This window comes from Camellia sinensis, chromosome 8 (genome assembly GCF_055761805.1).
Source record: "Camellia sinensis isolate YWXY chromosome 8, ASM5576180v1, whole genome shotgun sequence".
In the NCBI taxonomy this organism is placed as follows: domain Eukaryota; kingdom Viridiplantae; phylum Streptophyta; class Magnoliopsida; order Ericales; family Theaceae; genus Camellia; species Camellia sinensis.
The window spans coordinates 130,586,884-130,601,554 of NC_138968.1; positions in this window are offsets into that span (position 1 = coordinate 130,586,884).

A 14,671-nucleotide genomic window follows, 5' to 3' on the forward strand; every position below is an offset into this window, starting at 1 on the left:
ATTTTTTGTATCCTTGAGTAATTTTTAGAACCCTGCTTTTCATTAAATTTTAGCAAATATATCATTAAATTTTATGCAAATTTTATTCAGCATATAAGAATAATCTTATAATAATTAATATATTATAATTTATTATTGTATGATGTATTATTATTATACTCATTTAACGGGTCTCAACACTTAATATTTATTAATGTTCTTATATTTTCTTAAAATAAATAAATAAAATAATAAGATTATCATGGTATGATGTTATTGGAGAGAAAAAGAGCCCAACTGATGATGACTGGAGAGAAAAAAAAGGAGCCTGGTGCGACTCAAGTTGACAATTCATTCTTGTCCATGTGCTTTTTAACTTCTAAGTAAGCCTCCTTTAAAAATTAACTATTTTAATTAATTTTTTAATCTTTTTTATAAAAGGACATGTTAAAAAAAAGTAAAGAAAGTGATATGATAATTGGTAGTATTTTTTGGCTAAAAATCATACTCTACAAACAAGGCCTAAGTTATGTTTAAATTACTTTGATTATTTGATGATTTTGAAATTGACATGGATAGGCCCACAAGGCACACGGCCCACGGTAAACCACCCCGAACCCAGTGCTTGGGGCCAATGGCACAACCCGGTTGCCTGGGTGACAAGGCCCAGAACAGCTGGAGGCCACCTAGACATGAAGGGCCAACGGCATTTAGGCACACGGCAGGTGGGACGCGGGCCACATCAGCAGACAAAGATCTGCAGAGTTATTATCACAACACATCACCATTAATGCAACCCATCACAGCATTTATTACAACAGCACTCCCCGCCGGAACAGAGTCTCCATCACCCTAAACAAGATGAGCTATGGCACAGGCTTTCGGCGAAAAAAGCACGTCACAAGAGACAGGAAAAATGATGACAAAAGGATATAAGCAAGGATAAGAGGCCAAAAAAAAGGAAGTTAGGTGGCTCTCTCTCTTGATCTCTCGATATACAGTCTTTTCATACTCTGCTCTTCTAATTCTTGCACCGGAGGGTTCACTGGGGGACTACCCCGTTCCCCCCCTGAACTTGCTTGCAGGTCATCTGACGGAGCCAGCCTTCCTGAGCCGGAGTCTGGAGAACCTGGGCCGGTCCGACCCATCCACCCGGGAATCGATACATCATCAGTTGGCGCCGTCTGTGGGAAGTTACTGGTTTATTCGCGCGGTAGTTGTGTTCACTACCGCCGGAGCCCTCCCTTCTCACTATCACCTCTCCTTTTTGCCCATCTAGGTGCATGGTCACGACTAGGTCCATGGCTTCTCACCACAATGCCTCCGGCCACCAAACAGACCCCTCCCACCCAATCAATCCACCGCAATACATCATCGAGCTCACCAACAGCATTAACCGCATGGCCGAGCAAAACCAGGCCCTGATCAATGCGTTACTCCAAAGAAACCCCCCCGTTCCACCTCCAAACGTTCCCCCCAACCAAGGAACAGCCCCAGACCATCCCGCTCCACAGCCCCCTCCACCTAACCCAGAAGGTTCGCAGCACCTTCCTCCCCAACATGAAAACATACCACCTCCACGCCCGCCGGTTGCAGTACTGACCCCTGAGGGGGAAGCTAGCAGCGTCCAGCCTCCATTGGCCGACCATGGCGACACCACCCCCCTCTGGGACGCTGAAATCCGAGCTATGAAACTCCAACTACAAGGGGTCATGCAGAACATCCAGCACAAGCCCTCGGCCACCGCCAACTCACCTTTTGTTGCCTCCATCCGCGACAAACCATTGCCTGCCAAATTCAAGATGCCTACCATTGACTCCTTCGATGGCACGACGGACCCAGTCGACCATCTGGAAACCTACCGCACCCTCATGGTCCTCCATGCCTTTCCTGATGAGATCATGTGCCGAGCTTTTCCAGTGACACTAAAGGGATCAGCTCGGCTGTGGTTTAGCCAACTACCGGCGGAGTCCGTCTCCGCCTTTCAACACCTCAGTGACTCCTTCCTGAGCCATTTTATTGGAGCCCAGCGTCAGAGGCGCCCGGCCACCCAGCTCCTTAACATTCGTCAGACAGAGGGGGAGTCGCTCCGCAGCTTTGTCACCCGTTTCAATACCGAAGCCCTTCAAGTAGCAGAAAATGACGACAAGGTCATCCTCACCGCCTTTATGGCCGGCCTGCGGTCGTCTGACTTCCTCTTCTCCCTCTCCAAAAACCCCCCAACCACCATGGCAACCCTACTATCCAAAGCTCAGAAATACATGAATGCTGAAGATTCCCTGGCCGCTCGACAAGAGCCAACCCCTAAAAATCCGACTCCCAGAGAGAAGAGGAAAGACTCCGAGCCTGGTCGGTCCCTTTCCCACCGGTCGAGGTCAGACCAAATTCGCAATCGTTGCCATCGATTACTTCACAAAGTGGGTCGAAGCTGAACCCCTTGCCACAATCACCGAGCGGAACACAACCAGGTTTATCTGGCAATCGATCATTTGCCGATTTGGCATCCCTCAAGCCATCATCTCTGACAATGGCAAACAATTCGATAACGCGAAGTACAGAAAATTTTGTGCAGATCTCCAGATCCAACCGTGCTTCTCCTCCCCCGGTCACCCCCAGGCAAACGGCCAAGTTGAAGTCACCAACCGTTCCCTTCTCAAAATCATCAAAACCAAGCTCGAAGCCGCTAAAGGCCTTTGGGCCGAGGAACTGCCCAATGTACTCTGGGCTTACCGAACCACTGCTCGCACCCCCACCGGCGAAACCCCTTTTCGTTTAACATATGGCGCTGAGGCGGTTATCCCGGTAGAGGTCGGCCTCCCCACTCCTAGGGTTTTACACCCGGATCTGGCCTCAGCCGAAGAGCTCCATCGAACACACCTCGATCTAATCGAAGAGCTCAGAGAAACCGCTGCTGTCAGATTGGCTTCTTACCAGCAGAAAATGAGAACACACTACAACCGCCGAGTCCGACCTCGGGAATTCTCCGTCGGGGATCTTGTCTTACGAGAAGTGACTCTCGCCACAAAGAATCCAGCCGAGGGCAAACTGGCAGCCAAATGGGAGGGCCCCTACATCGTCAAAGCCCGACCACGACCAGGCACTTACCGACTCCAAGACATGGAAGGCCGAGACCTGCCCCATCCCTGGAATGCAGAACATCTGAAGCGTTACTATCAATAAGTTCATATTTTTATATTACCAATATTGTTGTATTCCCCTTTTCTTTATATATAAAGCAAATTCCGATTGCAGATCTACACTGTCATAATTCAAATGTTTGTCTGACGATCCCAGCAACTCAAAACTTCACAACCTCGGCCAACCTCAGCACTTCAAAGCCTCGGCCAGTCCGAGCACTTCAAAGCCTCGGCCAGACCGAGCACTCAAAGCCTCGGCCAGTCCGAGCACTTCGAAGCCTCGGCCAGTCCAAGCACTTCAAAGCCTCGGCCAGTCCGAGCACCTAAAAGCCTCGGCCAGTCCGAGCACTTCAAAGCCTCGGCCAGACCGAGCACTCAAAGCCTCGGCCAGTCCGAGCACTTCAAAGCCTCGGCCAGTCCGAGCACCTCAAAGCCTCGGCCAGTCCGACCACTTCAAAGCCTCGACCAGTCCAAGCACTTCAAAGCCTCGGCCAGTCCGAGCACCTAAAAGCCTCGGCCAGTCCGAGCACTTCAAAGCCTCGGCCAGACCGAGCACTCAAAGCCTCGGCCAGTCCGAGCACTTCAAAGCCTCGGCCAGTCCGAGCACCTCAAAGCCTCGGCCAGTCCGACCACTTCAAAGCCTCGACCAGTCCAAGCACTTCAAAGCCTCGGCCAGTCCGAGCACCTAAAAGCCTCGGCCAGTCCGAGCACTTCAAAGCCTCGGCCAGACCGAGCACTCAAAGCCTCGGCCAGTCCGAGCACTTCAAAGCCTCGGCCAGTCCGAGCACCTCAAAGCCTCGGCCAGTCCGACCACTTCAAAGCCTCGACCAGTCCGAGCACTTCAAAGCCTCGGCCAGACCGAGCATTCAAAGCCTCGGCCAGTCCGAGCACTTCAAAGCCTCGGCCAGACCGAGCACTCAAAACCTCGGCCAGACCGAGCACTCAAAGCCTCGGCCAGTCCGAGCACTTCAAAGCCTCGGCCAGTCCGACCACTTCAAAGCCTCGACCAGTCCGAGCACTTCAAAGCCTCGGCCAGACCGAGCATTCAAAGCCTCGGCCAGTCCGAGCACTTCAAAGCCTCGGCCAGACCGAGCACTCAAAACCTCGGCCAGACCGAGCACTCAAAGCCTCGGCCAGTCCGAGCACCTCAAAGCCTCGACCAGTCCGAGCACCTAAAAGCCTCGGCCAGTCCGAGCACTTCAAAGCCTCGGCCAGACCGAGCACTCAAAGCCTCGGCCAGTCCGAGCACTTCAAAGCCTCGGCCAGTCCGAGCACCTCAAAGCCTCGGCCAGTCCGACCACTTCAAAGCCTCGACCAGTCCGAGCACTTCAAAGCCTCGGCCAGACCGAGCATTCAAAGCCTCGGCCAGTCCGAGCACTTCAAAGCCTCGGCCAGACCGAGCACTCAAAACCTCGGCCAGACCGAGCACTCAAAGCCTCGGCCAGTCCGAGCACTTCAAAGCCTCGGCCAGTCCGAGCACCTCAAAGCCTCGACCAGTCCGAGCACTTCAAAGCCTCGGCCAGTCCGACCACTTCAAAGCCTCGGTCCTCGGCCAGACCGAGCACTCAAAGCCTCGGCCAGACCGAGCACGTCAGAGCCTCGGCCAGACCAAGCACTTCAAAGCCCCAGCTAGACTGAACACTCGACCAAGCACTCCAAAACCAAACAAGGCTACATCTTTTCACACTTGGTCACATTTTTAAACTTCCCCGCAACACTTACTTACTCTTACCTTCATGTTTACACTCTCACTCGTCCGTTTTGAAACCTCCTCATAACACTTACCCTTTTCACATTCACTTTCAAATTTACACTTAACTGTCTAGCTACTACTTGTAACTTACCCTTTACCCTCATGATCGGCACGTCTCACGGCCGACCTCTCCCGCTCGGTCACCCCCGTGGTCGCCCCGCCTCACGGTCGACCCCTCCCGCTCGGCCACCCTCGTGATCGGCACGTCTCACGGCCGACCTCTCCCGCTCGGTCACCCCCGTGGTCGCCCCGCCTCACGGTCGACCCCTCCCGCTCGTGGTCGGCCCGCCTCACGGTCGACACCTCCCGCCCGGCTCTCCTCGCAGTCGGCACACCTTCCAGTCGGCCTCTCCACCCGTTTCACACTTCTCTCCCTTCTCACTATTCCCTTCGTTGGTCTAAAGCTGCACTCGGAAATGGGGGACTACTGACATGGATAGGCCCACAAGGCACACGGCCCACGGTAAACCACCCCGAACCCAGTGCTTGGGGCCAATGGCACAACCCGGTTGCCTGGGTGACAAGGCCCAGAACAGCTGGAGGCCACCTAGACATGAAGGGCCAACGGCATTTAGGCACACGGCAGGTGGGACGCGGGCCACATCAGCAGACAAAGATCTGCAGAGTTATTATCACAACACATCACCATTAATGCAACCCATCACAGCATTTATTACAACAGCACTCCCCGCCGGAACAGAGTCTCCATCACCCTAAACAAGATGAGCTATGGCACAGGCTTTCGGCGAAAAAAGCACGTCACAAGAGACAGGAAAAATGATGACAAAAGGATATAAGCAAGGATAAGAGGCCAAAAAAAAGGAAGTTAGGTGGCTCTCTCTCTTGATCTCTCGATATACAGTCTTTTCATACTCTGCTCTTCTAATTCTTGCACCGGAGGGTTCACTGGGGGACTACCCCGTTCCCCCCCTGAACTTGCTTGCAGGTCATCTGACGGAGCCAGCCTTCCTGAGCCGGAGTCTGGAGAACCTGGGCCGGTCCGACCCATCCACCCGGGAATCGATACATCATCAGAAATATTATCATATGAATTTAACCAGGACTATCTCATAAATTTTCCAGTTACATAAGCAATGTTTGTGATGAGACTACAATTCATATAATTATGTGGGTGGAGTCCACATGTGTAGGTTACACACGTGAGTAGCTGATAGAAAAATTGACAAATTAATTTGTAATGGTAATAAAACTGTTGAACTTGTGACTAATTAAAAATTGATATGTAATATATCACATCATTATATGTAAAATAAGAAATTTTTTTAGATGTCTCAATTTTTCTCCTTGTAGTTAATTCTAGAATGAATGACATCAAAAAATGAAGAGTTTCGAACATAATTCAAGCTGTCTCACTTTAGTAGGTTGATTGTCTTACATTATATATGTTTTGTAATTCAAAGTAGATATAAGAAAATATTATTATTTGTATATGTTTTTGTTTTTATTTTTCACTTGTTATGCTGGTAAAAGTTAAAGTTGTAGTCCATAATTTATTTTTATATTTTTTGTTAGTGTATTTATTCACCCCCATGTTAGAATCTTAGATCTGTTCCTGTTTTGAATGCTTCCCTTTGTATCACCACAACACACACACCTTGAATTCCTCATAATTTTGTTTGGATTAAAGATTTGAGGGGCAATTTATGGAGCCAAAAATAAATAAATAAATTATATTTCATTTACTTCTCCATTATTTTTTCTTCAAATTCACAATCCACAAGTCACATTCAAGCACAATTAGACAAGTGTGAATGCCTTCACCGTTGTAATAAAAATTTACCCAATACAAAGTGAAGCAGACACCTCAATAGCACACACATACACAGAGAGAGAGAGAGAGAGAGAGAGAGAAGTGATTATCATATACTAGAACATTAATATGAATAGCAAGACAGGTTATTTATAATGTCAAGTACTGAATATCATGAGCTCATCTATCTTGCTTAGCTCACCATTAACATATTCAAAACCTTAGACAATCAAAACTGAAAAAGGTTATGCGGCTGGCGCCACACCAACATCATCATCGTCATCATCGTCATCACCATCGCCCTCACGTCTCATATAAACAGGAGAGCTAGTCAAGACCCCTTCTTCATTGGCAATCAACTTGGAGTAATCAAGGTGGTGGTTGCTGCCAGTAGAGACAATAATAATCACCACCATTGGAATAGATATTGCGCTAAGAAATAAAGCAAGACTTTAAGGTGATGAGGTAAGGGTAAGGGACATTCTTCACCTATTTATAAGTGAAGAGCAATGGCATTCATTATCAAATTTTTTTTGAGACTTTTCTTTATCTATTTATTTATTATTTTCTTGCAACTTTTATTTGATTGTCATAATATGTAGGGCAGAGCAGGGTGAGTCAAAAAGGAGGAAAAAAGAGGTGACATGGTTGAACCAGTCTCCATAGAATTAGAGTAAAAAGGTGCAATGGGGGTCAAGCATGAGGTGAGCTCATGGAGAGTGGTTGCATAACACATTACTCACGTGGAAGCAACAATCCATGCACACTCTCAACTCAAGCTAACATAATTTTGTTGTCTCATGCAGGTGCTTACTGCTTAGCCAGGTTGGAAATGGATGGTGAATCAGTTTCAACTCTTACTCCAACATGAATTTGAAAAATGTCTCTTACACAACATATTTTTTTGCTAAAGTCAATACACTATTATTAAAATCAATATATATATATTTATTTTATTTTATATTTTTACATATTTTTAAGATTCTTTTTACACATTTCTTAACATTAAACAATGTATATGGGACACTTATTAGTATTTACTATAGTATATTAAAAAAAAACAAAAATGCTAGATATATCAAAAATTCAACCAAAAGTTCTACTAAATGTCTCACATGGGTGTGGGACGACCCACATTGTGAGGGTCCCATACCAATGTGAGACATTTGGTAGAATTTTTGATAGAATTTTTAGGATAGAGCATTACTAAAAAAAAAAATCTTATTTTTGTGGAGCTACTTTGTGAAAGAATCTTGACCTTATATTCTATATTGTGGATAGTTTTTTGGTCCTTTTCTGAATATATAGGCTCTCTTAAATAAATTTGTTAAATTAATAGTTTGTAATTGTTGGTGTCTGAAATCAAATAATCCTATGGGAATTGGTCATGTGGCAGTTAAATATATAATTCTATGGTACACGGCTTCCCCCGGACTACTTACTTCGCAGGATTAGTCTTGCCTTTCCGAAAAACTAGAGGGTTAGGGATACCTGCGTTATCAAAAAAAATATATATATATATATATATATAAATTATGGATAGTTATAGTAGAGCCCATATAAGACCCATTTGGTAAAATTGTGAAAAAGTGATTATAGATTATAAATTATAACTTAATAGATTATGGTTTATAACTGTGAATATAAGTTGTTACCTGTTTGGTGTAGCTGTGGGATTATGGATTTAAACAGTTAAGTAGTATTTGGTTAATAAACTATAAAATAACTTTTTATTGTGTAATTGTCATTTTCTCCCTTATATGATATAAAATGATTATTTTTTCATTTTTTTTAGTTTTAATTTAAAAAAATTATTTCATTAATAAAAGTTAATATAATTAGTATTACAAAAATTATCATTTCATTAATAGTATCAATTAGTATAAAATTATTTCATTTTTTCATTATAAATTAATTAGTGTCAATTAATGGCTTAATTAGCATCAATTAATACTAAAATTATTAATAGTATCAATTAATATAAATTTTTTTCATTTTTGCATTATAAATTAAGTAGTGTGAATTTATGGCTTAATAAGTATTAATTAATACTAAAATTATTAATAGTACCAATTAGTATAATTTTTTTTCTTTTTTTCATTATAAATTAATTAGTGTCAATTAATGGTTTAATTAACATCAATTAATACTAAAATTATTAATAGTATCAATTAGTATAATTTTTTTTTCATTTTTTCATTATAAATTAAGTAGTGTCAATTAATGACTTAATAAGTATCAATTACTACTAAAATTATTAATAGTACCAATTAGTATAAAATTATTTCATTTTTTCATTATAAATTAATTAGTGTCAATTAATGGCTTAATTAACATCAATTAATACTAAAATTATTAATAGTATCAATTAGTATAAATTTTTTTCATTTTTTCATTATAGATTAAGAATAATGCTATAGGTACTAATTAATGTACACACTAGTGTCTAACAGATGATGTGGCATCATTTGTATGCTTTAGATATTTGTAATTTGTATAATAAATGTGGTCAATAATAATATTATAACACTAGTTGGTACACTAGTGTGTACACTAATTGGTGCATGTAACACCACAGATAAATTAATTAGTGTCAATTAATGGCTTAATTAGCATCAATTAATACTAAAATTATTAATAGTATCAATTAGTATAAATTTTTTTCACTTTTCATTATAAATTAATTAGTATCAATTAATGGCTTAATAAGCATCAATTAATACTAAAATTATTAATAGTACCAATTAGTATAAATTTTTGAATAATGTTATATGTACCGATTAGTGTATTAACTAGTATACCAATTGATGATGTGACATAATTTAAGAGGCTTTTGGTACTTGTAATGTTATTAATGAGTAAGGTCAATAATAATGTCATAACTAGTGTACCAACGTGTTATGATATTATTATTAACCCTATTCATTAATCACATTACAAGTACCAAAAGTCTTTTAAATTATGTCACATCATCAATTGGTACATCAGTTAGTACACTAATTGGTACATATAGCATTATTCAATGTCATAACTAGTGTTGGTACACTAGTTGGTGCATGTAGCACTACCGTAATTTTTTTTCATTTTTTCATTATTAGGCTTAATTAGCATAAATTAATACTAAAATTATTAATAGTATCAATTAGTATAATTTTTTTTCATTTTTCATTATAAATTAATTAGTGTCAATTAATGGTTTAATAAGCATCAATTAATACTAAAATTATTAATAGTACCAATTAGTATAAAATTATTTCATTTTTTCATTATAAATTAATTAGTGTCAATTCATGGCTTAATTAGCATTAATTAATACTAAAATTATTAATAGTATCAATTAATGTAAATTTTTTTTTCATTTTTTCATTATAAATTAAGAATAATGCTATGTGTACCAATTGATATACAAACTAGTGTACCAATTGATGATATGACATAATTTAAGAGGTTTTTAGAATTTGTAATGTGATTAATGAGTGGGGTCAATAATCATGTCATAACTAGTGTTGGTACAGTAGTTATTTTACTAATTGGTGCATGTAGCATCACTAATAAATTAATTAGTGTCAATTAATGGCTTAATTAGCATCAATTAATATTAAAATTATTAATAGTGTCAATTAGTATAATTTTTTTTCATTTTTTCATTATAAATTAGTTAGTGTCAATTAATGACTTAATAAGCATCAATTAGTACTAAAATCATTAATAGTGCCAATTAGTATAATTTTTTTTCTTTTTTTCATTATAAATTAATTGGGGTCAATTAATGGCTTAATTAGTATCAATTAATATTAAAATTATTAATAGTTTCAATTACTATAATTTTTTTTTCATTTTTTATTATAAATTAATTAGCGTCAATTAATGGCTTAATAAGCATCAACTAATACTAAAATTATTAATAGTACCAATTAGTATAAAAAAATTTCATTATAAATTAATTAGTGTCGAGTAATGGCTTAATTAGTATCAATTAATACTAAAATTATTAATAGTACCAATTAGTATAATTTTTTTTTCATTTTTTCATTATAAATTAATTAGTGTCAATTAATGGCTTAATTAGCATCAATTAATGCTAAAATTATTAATAGTATCAATTAGTATAATTTTGTTTTCATTTTTTCATTATAAATTAATTAGTGTCAATTAATGGCTTAATTAGCATCAATTATTATTTTTTATTCATTAATTATTATTATTATTTATTAAAAAAACACTGAAAACCTCTACACAAAAAAAAGAAGAAAAAACTAAAAACCCTAGCTCCGGCAGGCACAGCGGCGACGAACCAGTGCTAGGGTTTGAGATTGATCCACAGAGAGAGAAAGTGAGCTGTTGAGAAAGCAGAGAGAGAGCCATTGAGAGAGCAACACCGAAGAGAGAGAGAGAGCTAGGGTTTTGTCACGCCGGAAACCCTTTCTTCTTCTTTTCCTCTTCCTTTTTATCTCACCGCCGACGTCGATTGTGAAGAGGGAGAGAGAGCTAACGGTCGCGATGGTTCAAATCGTGTTGGTTCAGATCGCGATGGTTCAAATCGAGATAGAGAGCAATCGGAGAACACCAGAAAGAGAGAGAGAGAGAAGAGACAGAGCTTTGGTCTCCGGAAATCGCCCTGGTTCCATAGAAATCACCTCTCCCATTTGTATGAGAGAGAAAGAATGAGGGTTCTTGGTTTATATACATGGCACACTTGTAATAACTAAAAATTGTAAAGGGCATTTAAGTCATTTTACGTCCCCCATTTCAGCTTGCTGCATAAGCTCAAATCAAGAAGCACCCCCAGAGCTGCTTACAAGTTTAAACTGAAAGTAGCTAAATTAAAGCTATAATCTATCCCTTTAAGTTTTACCAAACATGGCCTTCAAGCCTCTATCTTTGATTAAGAGGGAGAGTTTGATAAATCAGATCTGGAAACCTCGACTCTCGTCCTATGTAGGGTATCACATTCAAAGGCTCAACAAGTAAAACTATCAGCAAAGATAGGTCAACCAAGCAAGAGAGCATAACGAGATAAAAGTATGGAGGCTTTCCAACAGTAAAGTAGTAAAGTAAGATAATGGGCTTGTTCCCAGCTATTCAATCTAAGCAGACAAAGAGCTCAACGGCGGGAAAGCCCTTTCTGGTAGACCTTTCATACACGCCTACTTTAGAAGTCACTTCCGGTGCCAATACCGTGTTTTTGGCTTCAAATCGATCTTTTAGCAATCCACTCCATCTTTGGCAGAGGTAACCAGGTCAACCAGCTGGAGTTTCTTTCCATTCAAAGTACAATCACCACCTCTTCCTGTAACGAAGGTGCCTTCATTTTCTATTCCAGTAGGGCTGCTTGAAGTCTTAGATTCTGCTTTTTCGGGTGGTTGTTCCTAGGCCGGGGCCCCGATAGCGAGTTTGATTAAACTATTGGGAGGGATGACGCTCAAGGGGTCAAACGAAAGAAGTTGATAAAGGAAAATGGCAATTTACTCGATATTCGTTCCATCTTCTAGGGCTGACTTGGGATTGAATCCAAAACCAAAGGAATTGGAGGAACCGAAGCAACTCGCTAAATCCCAAAAAGGGAGAAAGTCACTCGCATTGCCAAAGTAAACTCCAGTTGGAAAGCCAGGATTAGAAGCAGTTCCAACACCAGCTTTGGGTCAACAAGACAAGCCAAGACCCGTACGCCGAGTTGTTGTCTCAGATTCATTCTGCAGATGTGGGATGGGAACTCGAATGCTAGGAGTTCAGACTGAAGTAAGCAGGGATAAGAACTAAGCCGGTATAAGTAGATTGCCTCCCGGTGTGTCAAGATCTCCCTTTTTTCTATTTAGAAGGCCCATGTGTAACTAAACTATTCATTGATTTCTCCCTAATCCAAGGAGTGTGTGCGTGTCTTCCTAAGCAAGTATGGTTCCTTTTGTAAAAAATACCCTTATTGCGGTCTCTTTCCTAGTATACGGAAGACTGAGGATATCAAGTCTGGTCCACCGACTAAGAGTGAGTGAAGTCATGGGATGTTATCTCCTTTCCTCGGCTTCGATTGATAGGTTAGTAGTAAGTATTATTATATGATTGCAGTGCTCTTGGGTCGTCTCCCGAATGCTGGTCTTTCCTCCTTCCCGCTGCCATTCCTGATCTTGATGTGATTTCTAGCCTTTCCTCTTTCTCTGTCTGAAGGGATTTCGATCTCCTTCTTTCCGCTCATCTCAGTCTCTGGGAATAATGTATATCTGGTTAGTTTCCATTATTAAGTGTAACAGGCCCAAAAGCAGTGGTTTTTGTCCCTGATTGAGAGTAGGCAATGCTTTTCTTTGTTTTAATCCGATTCTTGGTATTAGTCCCTGATTCTAAATGCAAGTCTCTTGTATTTCTCCCTTAGTAAGCAACTCATCAGTCTCTAAGTCGGGTATAGCCTTCAAATCCTATAGAGGTCATCACTCTCCCTGCGAGAATCAAGTAAGCGTGCCCTGCTTTACCGAGTGAGGAGAGAGTGGATCCCTGGTTTAAGAAGGGTGGAATCACCTATAGTGACTCGGGCTAGTTATGCCCTGTAAGCTATTCCCTCAGTCTATATAATATAGCTATGTATATATTCTTCTTCCTATTTCAATGAGTCCAATCCGATTCCGATGATTGGAGTGAAAGCGTACCCCTTCCCTCTTTGAAGAAAGATTGAATGCCAGTCTCTTGGCGGGTAAAGGACCATGTGTAAATGAGAGGTTTAGTCAGTTCTCTTTCCTCGTTTCATGTGGACTGCTTTAAGCGTCTTATTCTCCCGAATGCTAGTCTCGAGGGACTGAGTAAGCATCTAAGTCCTATGAGGGAAACGAAGGCAATGTGCCTATTGAGAAAGAGAGGATTTCTATTTTTCTTATTTTGTTGGTTGATAAGTTTGCCGATCTATCTCTGCAAATTCCCTGAGTGAGCCTCCTCTAAAGAAGAAAGAAGTCAAGGTTCTTTCCTTGAAGGTTGTATGTAGTGCTGTCATCAAATTGCGAGTTACTCTGTGCAAAGAGAAAGCAGAACCCAACCCGTGGTTCTCGTACAGTAGTTGGAGTGTGCAAGGATTCGTCAACCCTCGTCAAGCCGTAAAGCCTTGGAGTTAGACTCTTGGAGTGAAACCTTGGAGTTAGCCTACGGGCTCAAAAAGAAATAGAAAAGGAAGGAGTTCATCGAGAAAACCACTTGCCTGACTTCTTTCTTTTATTCCTTGCGCTTAAGGCGGTAGTCAAGTCAAGCCAAGCTAAAAGTAGTGAAAGCTCTTTTCTGATCTGTCTGCTGAACGTGTTTCCGACTTACGTAACCGGAAGAGAAAGCCAAAAGCAGGAGTTTTTACTAAAAAAACAGATTTTGTCTGGTTTGTTCCCTCGAGACGTCTACTCAACGAAGAAGCCCACTCGCTAGATAAAGCCGATACAGAAACAGATACCGCTAGCCGTAACGTAAAGAGTGGATTCTATGATCCTCCCTCGAGTACTGAGCTTACCGAAAGGAAGAGAGATTTTTAACTTCACTTACAGCTGGAACTCCAAGGTTGGTTTCATTAGCTGACTTTAAAGAAAGGGATGATCACTTATCCACTTTCAAGACTCACTTCTGTTATCCCCTTGACCCTACATCAAGGAATTTGAAGAGGCCTTCAGCTTCAATAAAATGCCCTACGAGAAAGACTCTGATTCAAACAAGGGATCGCAAACAAGCAACTAAGAAAATGTAATGGCATCCGTGATAGATTCATTCACCGAAGCGATTGACCGATACAGAACGCGATTTCTTTTTTCCACCGATTAGCCTAGCCTTACCCGATTGCTACAGATACGGATTCCCGAGCAGGGAAGGAAGAGAGGGAATATACTAATGAAGACAGGAGAAAGGAATGGTTGGGCCGATACCGATGACCGTTAGCCAAAAGACAGATTCCATCAGACAGAGCAGACCGATGACCAAACAAGCAAGGGATGAGCGCTCTCTGATCGTAGACCCTTGACTAGTAAAAGGTGCGCGTTAGCGCTTTTTTATACAAGAGAATTTTGGATGAGCTCAACG